At 36.5% G+C, this 11,043-nt stretch overlaps 1 long non-coding RNA gene across 1 annotated transcript; it reads left to right on the plus strand.

The window, feature by feature from the left end:
- The first annotated feature begins 1,141 nt into the window (after positions 1–1,141).
- On the plus strand, positions 1,142–7,925 carry LOC134200777 (uncharacterized). The gene is made up of 2 exons (XR_009975831.1): positions 1,142–2,668; positions 7,244–7,925. It is a non-coding gene; the product is annotated as an uncharacterized LOC134200777 (long non-coding RNA).
- Positions 7,926–11,043: the final 3,118 nt, after the last annotated feature.

Genomic DNA, 11,043 nt, shown 5'->3' on the forward strand with positions numbered 1-11,043 from the left:
TCATTTAACCAATGAACGAGTTCTGGCAATATTCGATCCGGAGCCATCAAATGAATAGCACACTGATGCGAGTTCGATAGGTTATGGAGGAACAGGTCGTCATACAGGTACATAATGATGGGCGTAGACGCGTAGTCGCTTATTTAAGCAAGTTGACAGGTGTGGAATCAAAGTACCACCGCTATGAGCTGGACACCTTCGCGGTAGTAAAGTCATTACAACATTTTAGACAATATTTAGTTGGTAAGCCTTTGAAAATTATCACAGATTGTAATGCTTTAAAAATGACCCAGCGTAAAAGGGATCTCCAACCCAGAGTGTCTAGATGGTAAATATATATGCAAGATCTCGATTTCATGTTAGAATACCGTAAAGGCTGCCTCATGTCACAACACGTAGACTATCTAAGTAGGAATCCAGTCAATGTTGTTAATGTTGTTCAAAAACCACAAAATTGGACTCAGGTGGCGCAGGCAGGTGACGAAGAAACTTTAACGTTGCTAGAAAGATTAAATAACCAATAACCAAACCATTCATAATAAATATACTACATATTTTATAACGTGTCTGTGTCTAAGAGTGTCCCTGGTATGCCGATGTTACATGAGGCCCAGTCGCGTCACTCCCCAAAAGGTGGTCTATGGGCCGAGAGACACGGGGCCGAGTCGCACCACTTCTAGACAAGTCACCACCGGTAGACAACCAGTGAACAGGAGACTGTGAGGAGGATCTCAGGGCGCCACCACTTACCGCTCTGGGAGACACACGCCAATAAATAAAAACAATTACAATATAACACTTGTGTTTTTTCAATACAAATAACACAGTTACAATGGTTATAATAATTTACAAAGATTAGCAGTCAGGTACAATGTTACATGTGTGTCGGTAGGTATACCGACACATATATATATATATATATAAAAGGTATACCGAACACACGAGAAAGTTATCAACGAAATTAGTCTAAAATTAAATTATTAGAAACAATGACGGATTACAATATAACACTTGTGTTTTTTCAATACAAATAACACAGTTACAATGGTTATAATAATTTACAAAGATTAGCAGTCAGGTACAATGTTACATGTGTGTCGGTAGGTATACCGACACATATATATATATATATATATAAAAGGTATACCGAACACACGAGAAAGTTATCAACGAAATTAGTCTAAAATTAAATTATTAGAAACAATGACGGTTTCACCAATTCAGTTAACAAACGGACGATGAAAGTTCACCGGATTGCTTCCCCGCAACTGGGGTTGTTGGATCCGAGCAAGGCTGTGTATGCAGGTGTGTTCTTGGTCTACCGTAGTCAAGTACTCTTTCTTGGATCGCCTAGCCAGAGCACCTCGCTTGCGGCAGCGTCCACGCAGAAAGGTACTGCGAGATCTCGAAGGTGATCTAAAGGTCACACTCCGCACCCTAACTGATGTACATATAATGTACCAGTTATTAGGACCTACACGATAAGACAAAGTGGTGTTAGCTTCTAATTAGTTAGTTTGTGGACACAGTGTGGAGAATAAATTATGAAACACTTGCCCTGGTTTAATACAAGACACCAAGGAACTATTTAATTGACTCCGGTAAATGGGTAAGAATACTTTCACTGCAGCTCGAGAGATGTTGATAGAAAAATGCTTCGGACAAAGTGACTTGTCCTTTTATAGCAATAGTCTGACGGTTCTCAAAGATTCTGCCTAATAGTGCTGGGCTAATCTCACCTTCGAACCACAGACAAGATCGCACAGTCACGACATGCAGTGTCGAGTGAGAGAACTGAGAAGTGTTTCAAAATTATTTTATTTCCCCACACTGCGCCACGTATACGCTAGATGGCGTTAATTTAAAAAAAAAATTCAATTCAATTTTGCTAGCATTACAATTTGAATCCAAAGAAAGTTAAACGACAAAAAATCACTAGTGACTTGTGAATCTTTTCGTGTAAACTTTTCGTGTTTATTACCAAGTGCAAGACATTTTGGACGGTCTTTGATCATTATTTGGTGCTAAGTAGTGCTAAGAAATACATTGTAGTGAAAATATAACCTCTTTTATAATAAGAAAACCACGTCTTTCAAAGTCATCCAAAAATACTCTGATTATGGCAACGCCATCTGCTAAAACAAGCACGCACTACTTTAATCATCGTAGCGCATCGCACTGACACCACATCGATCTAACGTTCAGATCAAAATATATGACGGAGGAGAAACAACAATGGAGAAATCTCCGTAATGTTTTTAAAAAGTGTGACGTCACATTGCCGACGTCACAGTTATTAAGTTCTTGACGATGACTCATGCTTTCGAAACAAAACTTCATAAGAACTTGTTGAGTTTCGTATATTTCACGAGAAGCATAACAACGTTCCAGAAAGACTGTAACGGCTCGGAAACGAATGAATGAGCGCTTTTTTTTATGATTGAAAGATTACTGGTGGCCCGGAGGCCTTTCCAACTTCACCAGGACAGGTGGGCGAGCAAAGGCTCAGCCAGGAGGGGTGGGATTTGCTAACAACTGCCCGAGCGCCTCCGAAGGAGACCTAACAACTCAAGAGCAATTGCTTCGCGAATGAATCTACTACCGGATCGGAATCGCGACCCACTGAGAAGATCTGGCGAGAAACTCAGCGGGCTGATGCATGGGTTAGGTTGTGTTAGTGGGTACATCCCTATTAAGAAGCTGTATGTAGCACGACACTAGTATAAAAAAGGATATAGAAGAGTAGCGTCATAACACTATGGTCTCTAAGAAAATTGTAAAAACAGTAAAACCAGTAATGTCCAGTTAATTAAATAAATAATATATATTAATAAAAGGTTTGTTTTCTCTCGTCTGAGCATCTCCACACCCTTCAGGTTATGGGCCCAGGACCCGAGACTGCTCAGACAGAACCAGAGACTCCAGAACCAGGACCCCAGACTGTCCAGAACCAGGACCCGAGACTGCTCAGAAAGGACCCGAGACTCCAGAACCAGAACCAGACTGCCCAGAGTGAGAAAAGTGTATAAAAAATTAATAAAACAAAATGAATAACCAAGAAATAAATATAGAAAAACTTACGAACTCTGAAAATTTCCACATCTGGAAATTTGAGATAAATATACATGTTTCGGCATCGAATCTGTCGGAAGTGTTGAAAGAAACAAAACCAGAACAGAGAGAAAAACCAGAATTCCAAACTAAGGATGCTAAGGTAAAGAAGTTGATTTTAAACTCCATAGATAGAAAATTAAAAGGTCACATCATAAATTGCCAAAATGCACATGAAATGTACAATAAGCTATGTGCAATATTTGAAGGATCTGAAGAAAGAAACAAGTCTTCCTTATTACAAGATTTCTTTAACTTCAAATTTGAAAACCAGACAATGTCACAGTTGATCACCGATATAGAAAACTTGAGGATGAGATTAAATAATCTTAAACAAAATATTGATGATGACATGGTAATTTCAAAAATATTAACCTGCTTACCAAATCAATATAAATTCTTCATCACAGCATGGGAATCAACACCTGATGACAAAAAGACACTTACCAACTTAACTAACAGACTTTTATCAGAAGAAAACAGATTTATAGAAAGGAAAATTGAGTACAAACAGGTTGCTTTTAAGACGGAGAATAAAAACATAAAATGCTTTAAATGTAACAAAATAGGCCATCTAAAAAAAGGATTGTAAGATGTGCACTTTCTGTAAAAGATATAACCATGAAGAGAAAGATTGTAAGTTAAAAAACAGCTGTTGTTCAATTTGTAAGAAAAATAATCATACAGAAGAAAATTGTTTCTTTAAGAAAAAAGATGATAGTAAGAAACACAAAAATGTTACTTTTTTGACACAAAACTCTGAACAGACTTCAATAAAATTCATAGTAGATTCTGGAAGCACAGTGCATATGACAAATGATTCTAGCATTTTAAGCAATTTCGAAGAAATGGATTCTACAGTTTATGCAGCCAATGATGAAAAAATGAAAGCACAAGGTTCAGGTACTGTCCATGGAATGTCATGCGATTTACAAAATACTTTATTTATACCAGACCTAGCACAAAACCTTTTGTCTGTAAATTGTATTACCAACAATGATGGTTCTGTTGTGTTCACAAAGAATAAAGTGGAGATTTACAAAAATTCAAAATTAATTTTAACCGGCAAAAAAGAAAATGGCTTATACAGGGTGAATTTAGTACAAGACCTGAAAAATGAAAATAAATCCTTACTTACACAAGTAAACGGAACAGCATTGGAATGGCATGCAAAATTGGGACACCCAGGTAAATCAGTACTAGAAACACTAACAAAAGTGGCAGACGGCATTAATATACAAGGACCAAAAGTATTACAAGAACAGTGTAAAATATGTGCTGAAGCAAAACAGTCAAGACTACCATTTAATACAATCAGAACTCGTGCTGAAAGGTACCTACAAATAATACACACAGACATATGTGGTCCCTTCGAGGAAAAAACTCATGATGGATATAGATATGTTTTAACAATAATGGACGACTACAGTCATTTTACAAAAATCTTTTTACTTAAAAACAAGAGCGATGCAAAAGCAGAAATTAAAAATTATATTGAAGAAACGGAGCGAGAGAAAAATAGTAAAGTATCAATTATAAGATGCGACAATGGAGGTGAATATACAAGTAATGATTTTAAAGCATTTTGTCAACAAAAAGGTATAAAATTAGACTACACAGTGCCCTACTCACCACAATTAAATGGAAAAGCTGAACGCCTAAACCGGACATTATTAGAAAAAACAAGAGCATTACTCTTTGATTCTAAATTGAACAAAGAAATGTGGGGTGAAGCAATATATTGTGCTACTTATATTTTAAACAGACTACCAAGTGATGCCCTAAAAAACAAAACACCATATGAAATGTGGGTTGGAAAAAAGCCTAATATATCTAATATGCAAAAGTTTGCAAAACGGTTACATCCAAATGTAAAGAAACTGGATCCTAGAAGCAAGAAACTGATAATGATTGGATACACTAATAATGGGTACAGACTGTGGAATGACAAGGAGAGAAAAATAGAGATATCAAGGGACATAGTGATAGTAAAAAGTGAAACTGAACAAAAGAAAGAAAACTATAAGAAAATAAATAATAATAAAAGTGAAAATGATGAAAAAGAGACAACAGAAAACCAGGAAGAGACTGTAGACAACCAGGAAGAGACAACAGAAAACCAGGAAAAGACAACAGAAGATACCAGAACAGAAGAAAATAAAAATGATGAGACTTATGAAGATGTAGTATCAGAAACTGAATCAGAAGACACACAAAGAGAAAGAAACAGACAGAATGAAGAAAACGGTTACCTAAGAAGAAGCAAGAGAATTAGACACATACCAATACATTTAAGAGACTACAGTTTACTTACTTACAGAGAGGCTGTAACATCTAAAGAGGGAGAAAACTGGGAGAAGGCCATAAATTCGGAGAAGGAATCCCTGGAAATCAATAATACCTGGGAAATAGTAGACAAGAAAGAGGCAAAAGATAGTAAAATACTTACAAACAAATGGGTATTCCGTGTGAAAGATAATGGGACTTATAAAGCTAGACTTGTTGTACGAGGATTTGAACAAAACAGTATTGACTACAATGAAATATACAGTCCAGTTGTCAGTCAGTCAACTTTAAAATCTTTATTTGCACTTGCTGCTTCTAAAGACTATAATATGATGACATTTGATGTTAAGACTGCATTTTTATATGGAGAGCTGGAAGAAAATGTGTATATGAATATACCGGATGGTTATGAAAAACAACCTGGGAAAGTTTGTCGATTAAAGAAATCCTTATATGGACTAAAACAAGCTCCTATTACATGGAACAAAAGATTTACAAAAGCAATGTTAAAACTTGGTTTAAAAGCTACTAAAACAGATCAGTGTGTATTTACAAATGAAGATAATACAATAATAATAGCAATCTATGTAGATGATGGACTTGCTTTGGCTAAAGAAAAGCAAACATTAAAAAACATTTTAAACTGCCTAGAAAAGGAATTTGAAATAAAAGTATACAATGATCCTACTACTTTTATTGGATTTGAAGTCAAGAAGACTGAGAAAGGTATAACACTGAAACAAGAAAGCTACATTGGAAACTTATTAAAGAAATTCAGTATGGAAGATTCTAAACCTGTTAAGACTCCCTGTAACACAGAAAATAAAACAGAAACGCAAAACACAGATTCTATAAATTTTCCATATAGAGAACTGATTGGAGGACTTCTATATATATCTACAAGAACAAGACCAGACATAAGTCAAGCTGTAAATGAAGCAAGCAGAAAAATAGAAAACCCTACAAAAGATGATGTGATAGCTGCAAAGAAAATACTAAAATATTTAAATGGAACAAGACAGAAAGGAATCATGTACAAGAAAGGAGGAGATATGTCAAAACTAAATGCATACTGTGATGCAGACTATGCCAATTGTATCAAGACAAGACGCAGTACAACCGGATTTGTGATAATGTTAGCAGAAGGACCTGTGTCTTGGTGTTCAAAACGACAACCAATCGTTGCATTATCATCAACTGAAGCAGAGTATATTGCAGCAGCTGATTGCTGTAAGGAATGCTTATATTTAATGTCATTTTTAAAGGAGTTGATTGGTTCTGAAGTTGAAGTTACATTAAATGTTGATAACCAAAGTGCTATTCAGCTGATCAAAACAGGTTCATTTAATAAAAGATCCAAACACATTGATGTGAGATACTATTTTATTCATGAAAATTATAAAAAGGGTAAAATTAATATTAAATACTGTCCTACTGATAAACAGACTGCAGACATATTTACAAAACCATTGTTAAATAATAAATTTAATTTTCATGCTCAAAATATTGTCAACTAAATAAGTTCATGATATATGTATATAACTTAAGAAACATCTACTTAAAATTTGTATAATTTAAAATTTGATAGCATAGAATAACAAGTATTATTTAAATTGTAAACAATTTTAATAATAGGAGAAGGTGTTAGTGGGTACATCCCTATTAAGAAGCTGTATGTAGCACGACACTAGTATAAAAAAGGATATAGAAGAGTAGCGTCATAACACTATGGTCTCTAAGAAAATTGTAAAAACAGTAAAACCAGTAATGTCCAGTTAATTAAATAAATAATATATATTAATAAAAGGTTTATTTTATCTCGTCTGAGCATCTCCACACCCTTCAGGTTGCACGTCGACCTCTTTGTCGAGTTCGACGAGTACGGTTACCGGGGTTCCTCAGCCTGCTCCTAGTGTTAGAGCTGAAGGTACAGAGTAAGTAAGGTAAGAGCTGAATGAGCGCTAGACAGCACGGCCGTATTTATAGGGCTTCGTACACGTGTTTTAAACATGTGAGCGTGTTTACAAGTTTTTACAGGTATTGAAATTACAATAAAAGGAACTGTTTAACATCAATTTCTTATCACAAAGTGATGAGTAATTAGTTGATGATCAGATGATCCGATTATCACATTCAATCATTATTATTTTTATAATAAGTAGGTAAATAGTCATATTTGCGCCGACACGGCCATACTGACAGGCGGTGCGCGCTCTGCACCAGCCGTCCATGTATGGTGAATCACCAGGGAGTTCTTGGAGTCCATCTGAAACAATGGAATGTCTGTTTCTAGATAGATATTAAGAATTATTATTAAATATGAGGCTTGTATTGCAAAACATTTAAATATTATTGTTTATTAGTTGCTCAATTGGCTGCTTTTAAAGTGACGTGACTAAGTCACGTGACCGGTCAAGAGGGGATAGCCGGCTGAGACGTATTTAAAAGAGAATGCAGCGGTCAGAGCACAGTAGTTGAATAAGTCGCATCAATGTAAAATTGGCAGATTAACTCAGAGTATGAATAAAGTTAGTCTGTTTAATTTATATGTCTGACACCCAAAATTATGTAGTGGGCGTACACTGTGGTACTTATGTAGTGGGCGTACACTGTAGTAGTTATGTATTGGGCGTACACTGTGGTACTTATGTAGTGGGCGTACACTGTGGTACTTATGTAGTGGCCGTACACTGTGGTACTTATGTAGTGGGCGTACACTGTGGTACTTATGTAGTGGGCGTACACTGTGGTACTTATGTAGTGGGCGTACACTGTGGTACTTATGTAGTGGGCGTACACTGTGGTACTTATGTAGTAGGCGTACACTGTGGTACTTATGTAGTGGGTGTAATTTTAGTAATCGAGATAAAAAGGAAAAACTTTACTCTTTGTATTAATTAATCAGTTGATTGTTGGTTTTGTTGCTCGACCATGCTGGTTCGTGAAGTGGATGATATAGGTTCATCGGCTCATGCTGGAGGGTCGTCTTCTTCCGCCGACACGGTTATCTGGTCTCCAGGTTGCGGTGCCTGACGGAGTTGATGATGAGCTACTTTTCTTGAACGCCCTGAACCAACCACCTTTTTTACTAAATAACGGTCATTGTCCAGGATTCTTGTTATCTCATATGGTTCGCTGAATTTGAGATCCAACGAAGTTTGATTACAAGGATTATTTTTTATGAGCACATAATCACCACGCTGGAAATGACGGATCTTAGCTTTTTTTGAATTGAAACGTTGCCTGTCCTGTTCTGCATTTTGTGACATCTTGTGTTGAACATGGTTAGTGAGTGCTTCAATGTCAATAGTCTGCTCGTCAATATTTACTAAACTGAGTAGCTCTGGAGGAACATAATGCTTTCGTTGAGTGAGTAAAGTCAGTGGGGCCACGCCTGTCATACGATGCGGAGTGCAGTTTATTGCGAGCTGAAGTTCTTCAATCGTTGTGTGCCACTCTTCTGTTTCATAATTCTTGATCATAGTTAGAGTATTTTTTAGTGTAGCTACGACGCGCTCTACTTGTCCATTTGCTCGGCTGACTCCTAGTGCTATAGCATGAATGTCTATACCTATCCTATCGCAGTAGGTTTTGAATTCACCCAAGAATTCTCTTCCACCGTCGGCTATTATTTGGACAGGAGTACCGAATAGATGAATCGTACGCTTTAGGGCAGCTAATGTGCTGGGTGGATTCTTCTTATTTGCATAATAGAAGAGAACGTATTTTGTAAAAGCATCTATTGTAATAATCACATACTGTTGGTCGTCGGACGTTCCCATCTTGCCTGTTGCCTATATCTATGTGTATTACTTGAAAAGCAGCAGACGGTTTCTGAATCTGGTGCATTTGAGCTTGTACCGGACCAGATGCTCCTTTGGATGTCCTGCAGACTACGCAATTATCTACAAATTTTCGTACATTCGTGCTCATGTTGTCAAACCACTGTCCTTAATTTTCTGCAGCTTAATTTTCTGCTGAAAAGATTCCCAGCCAGGGTGTTTCAATGCGGTGTGGAAGGAGTTTATTAAACTCCACTGAAAAGACCTGGGTTTGTGTTTCATCACGTCGTTGTTCAATTTTCAGCCAGTCTAGATCTCTGGTCATTATATTCACTGTGAGCTCGACCTGGTTCCTACTGAAGTAGTCTGCGTGTTGAAGCTATTGACCACCCTTGCGGTATTCAACCTCAAAATTATAGTTTTGTAAAAATGCCCACCAACGATGGATTCAAGGGAGTAGATCCTTTTTGTGTTTGGACGCCTTTAGTGCATTACAATCTGTGATGACTGTAAACTTACGTCCATAAAGATATTGCTGGAAGTGTTTTATCGCTCGAACTACTGCCAAGGTCTCTAATTCTAAGAGTGATATCGACTTTCTGTTTCAGTAGTTCTCATGCTCATGAAGGCATGTTGTCGTCCCGCAATTACTTGTACCAGTACTGCTCCGAATCCCAAACTACTTGCATCTATGTACAATTGAATAGGTGCTTCCTCCTGGAATAGTGTAAGTACTGGAGTTGATGTTAAGCACTGAATCACATTCTCTCTTGCTTTCTCATGGCGCTCGTTCCACTCCCATTTAGGCCCTGATTTGGTCAACTCATATAGCGGTATCATTATGCGTGAGAAGTCTGGTATACAATTTCTAAAGTAGCCAGCCAATCCACAAAATTGTCATACAGTCCATCCGATGTGACAAAGGCTGTCTTTTCAATTGATGATTCTACAATAGGTATTTGGTGAAACCCTGCAGCCATGCCTAAGGTTGTGAAGAATTGTGTATTATTATACTTAAAACTTAAAACCTGATTTGCTACTTTAAACTCTGAAACATTTTTGTAAACAGATTTGCGAGGTTTGTAATATTAAAATCAATTAATTGTCTATATTATATTTCATCTATCTTGTGAATTATTTTCATTTCTAGCTTTGTAACGTTATTTCGTTACGCCAACCGGTAGTCACAGTGGAGAGTGTGTGACCTTTTCTCAGAGCGCCATATAATTAAAATATGAAGTGTAGATGTACAAAAAACATATTAACTCAAGGCACACACACACAACACGAATAATACAATTAAGAATTAACAATTAACAAACAAGATTTTATAAAAATTAAATTTGGTGATTATTTATTTATTTATTTATTTATTTCTTTAATTTATTGGGTACCAACATGTTATACATCAGCACAGAACATTACAGGTATCATGTACATTGATTTCACACTAAATGCTAACACAATTACAGGTACCGACTGCATGCATAAAAAAAAAGCGGTTCATTATATAAAAAACAAAGAAAAACTATATATAACATTACATGAAGACCTTACATTATTACACATTTACTACCAAATACGCTATTACTTAATTGAAAAAACTCATTGAGCAAGGCTGTAGACTTCTCGTCTAAAACTGTTAGTTAAATAGTTAATTAGTCTTAAATTATCGAGGGTAGGTGTATACTTAGTATTATGAGTAGATACTAAGGTGGAATACGTATCTTTACAGTAATGGTCATTCTGAAGCACCAGCTCCTGGTATCCAACAAGGATACTCCAGCTCCTTTACGTAAATTGATCAGTAAAAAGGCATCGATTCAGATTTCGGGACGTGACTGGACAATCCACGGAGCAAAAT

This window comes from Bombyx mori, chromosome 20 (genome assembly GCF_030269925.1).
Source record: "Bombyx mori chromosome 20, ASM3026992v2".
NCBI classification, from domain to species: domain Eukaryota; kingdom Metazoa; phylum Arthropoda; class Insecta; order Lepidoptera; family Bombycidae; genus Bombyx; species Bombyx mori.